Source organism: Colobus angolensis, unplaced genomic scaffold, assembly GCF_000951035.1.
Source record: "Colobus angolensis palliatus isolate OR3802 unplaced genomic scaffold, Cang.pa_1.0 Scaffold81, whole genome shotgun sequence".
NCBI lineage: Eukaryota > Metazoa > Chordata > Mammalia > Primates > Cercopithecidae > Colobus > Colobus angolensis.
This window is the reverse complement of record NW_012121932.1, coordinates 2,084,511-2,087,497: the sequence shown is the minus strand read 5'-3', so window position 1 is coordinate 2,087,497 and position 2,987 is coordinate 2,084,511. Positions and strand designations below refer to the sequence as shown.

Here is a 2,987-nt window from a genome sequence, read left to right as displayed (position 1 = left end):
CATATGTATCTGAGTAAAAGTGAATTATCTAGGATGCCTTACAGATTTCCAGTTCGTGCAGCTAGGGAGATGGTGATACCATTGAGTAAGAGAAGAACCAGAGGAAAATGAGTTGTTCAACTTGCTCATTTTTAGCAAGTTGGAGGTATAAGTGGACCATTTGTGTCAGTTCTCAGTTTATCACCTCGGAGTCCCCAAATCCACCCTTCTTGCTCTGAGACACTGGCCAGACCCTGTAAACATTTCTCTTTTGCTAGCTGGCTCAATGTTAGGTTTCGTCAACAGAGAGCCCTGGAGGGATACTGCAAGGCCATAACAGCAGAAGGGCCCTCCCTTCCTATTTTAGTGTGGCTTTTCTTCGAATATGGCAGCCAGTAAATCAGCATGTGGAAGGCCAGGGACATTCACCTCAGAAACTCTCTCAGGCCACCTCCCACCTTGTGCCTTCTGGCAAGTTTTCTACCACTGCATGTTCCTCTGGCAGCCACATCTTCTCCCAAGACATCTGGACTTCAGTCTCGGAGAGAGGTGGAAAGGGCAGCTCTTTTAAAATCTTAGTTACTCAGTTTTTCATGGTTATATAGCCCTAGAGGTTGTAGCATTCGGCATTTACTATTTCTCTACCTCTACAGCCATCTTTTTCCTCATTTTAGTAATTAATCATCTTTTGCTAGTTAATTCTGTACATTCAAAGTTTCCTATCTAAACTACTGGTGTGGTTTTTATCTCCTAACTGGACCCTGATTGATACACTACCCAAGTGGAGATGCCTTTGAAGGAGCTAGAGATGCAGCTTTAAAGAGATACAGCTTTGAAAGGAAATTCCAATTTGGAAGTCTCCAGAATATTACTGGTATTTATTTTTTATTTATGTATGTATTTATTTATTTATCCATTATTTAATATTTTTGGCTGAGTACAGGAGACTTTATTGATGGCACATGACAAGGTGGGGATCTCTGGGTCCCTCCCTCTTCAGGGGATCTGCATAGAAACTGTTAGGAGGGGAGATTCTCAGCGTGGTGGGGGACTGAGTGTGGCAGGAACTCCCTAGCAGGTGACGGCCTCCCTCTTCCTCGTGTGCTCTTGCTGGTGTTGATGGTCTGGGGGTCTGACTCCTCAGAGACCATGTGGTTCATGAAGTCCACCACTCTGTTGCTGGAGCTAACTGCACTGTAATACCAGGACATGAGCTTGACAAAGTGGTCATTGAGGGCAATGGCAGCCTCAGCATCAAAGGTGGAAGAATGGGTGTCACTGTTAAAGTAGGAGACAACTTGGTGCTCAGTATAGCCCAGGATGTCCTTAAGGAGGCCCTCTGATGCCTGCTTCATCACCTTCTTGGTGTCATCATATTTGGCAGGTTTCTCCAGACAGCAGGTCAGTTCTCATATCAGCATGTTGGCAGTGGGGACATGGAAGGCCATGCCAGTGAGCTTCTTGTTCAGCTCAGGGATGACCTTGCCCACAACCTTAGTAGCACCAGTAGATGTAGGGATGATGTTCCGGAGAGCCCCATGGCCATCACACCAGTTTCCCTGAAGGGGCATCCATGGTCTTCTGGGTGATGTGACAGTGATGTCATGGACTGTGGTCATGAGTCCCTCCATGATTTCCAAGGTTGTCTTGGATGACTTTGGCTAGGGGGCTACTCAGTTGGTGGTGCAGGTGGTATTGCTGATTATCTTTTATAATTCTCATTCTTTATGACCATCATGAACAGGGGGAATCAGCAAAGGGAGCAGAGATGATGACTCTTTTGACTCCCTACCCCATGAGCCCCATCTTTCTCCATGGTAGTGAAAACGCTGGTGGACTCCACAAAATAATGAGCACCTGTATCAGCCCATTTGATTTTGATGGGATCTCACTCCTGGAAGATAATGATGGGATTTCCATTGATGACAAACTTCCTGTTCTTAGCCTTGATAGTGCCATGAAACTTGCCATGGGTGAAATCATACTGAAACATGTAGACCATGTAGTTGAGGTCAATGAAGGAATCATTGACAGTGACAATATCTACTTTGCCAGAATTAAAAGCAGCCCTGGTGACCAGGCGCCCAATACAGCCAAAACCATTTACTGCATTCTTCACTTTAACCATGGTGTCTCAGGGATGTGACTGGCACTGCACAAGAGTATTTTGGCTGTCTGTTAAATGGGAGGAGCAGAAAACCACTGCTGGTATTTAAAACTAAAAAGTAGATGGCTATCATGAAGAATGTAAATAGTGAAACTATAAGGGAGCTAAGGAGGGAGCCCTGGGACACCATCATTTGTGAGACAGGTAGGAAAAGAACAAAATGGGAAATTGTGGGAATGGAGGAACAGGCAAAGTGAAATGAGGCAAAGAAGCTGAGAAGGATTTGTCTTCTACATTAAAAAGGAAATCAGGGGAAGCCAGAGGCAGAGAGAATTTCAAAGAGTATTTGATCAATAATGCAAATATTACAGGTAAGTCAATTAAGTTAACTGAAAACTCAAAATGAAATTAGGAGTAATCTTTTCAAGAACAATTTTAGTGCAGTGGTTTGAGAAGTCAATAAGAAAACAGCAAGCAGGCATGACAAATGTAAACCACTTTTTTGCCAAACTTGAAACAGAGAGAGTAGCACTGGGCACAGGGACTCCACAAAATCAGTGTCTCATACCTCTTCTAGTTTATGTTCACTGTAAATTGGGCTGATTTGGGTTAAATTAACCTGTAGGTTCCTCCACCTTACATGCTCTTCAGGTATTTGGTTTTGATCTGCTCAGTGCTCATTTAAATCATCGTTGGAAAGTGAACAATAAAAAAGAAAAAGCACAGGAAGCTAAAGGCAAGTTTTGTTTTAATCTACCAGCTCTAGAAGCTAGCACTAACTAAACTTAATTATGTTGCATTAAACCATCTCAAAAATTTTTGGTTCATTATAAAACATAGATTTATCTACAGGTTTTATTTAGTTCTTCTACATATATCTAATATCCTTAATATCATGCCA

General features: G+C 42.9%; 1 pseudogene; it reads right to left on the bottom strand.

Moving 5' to 3' along the window:
* Positions 1 to 998: 998 nt before the first annotated feature.
* LOC105502839 lies at positions 999 to 2,107 on the bottom strand (annotated as a pseudogene).
* Positions 2,108 to 2,987: the final 880 nt, after the last annotated feature.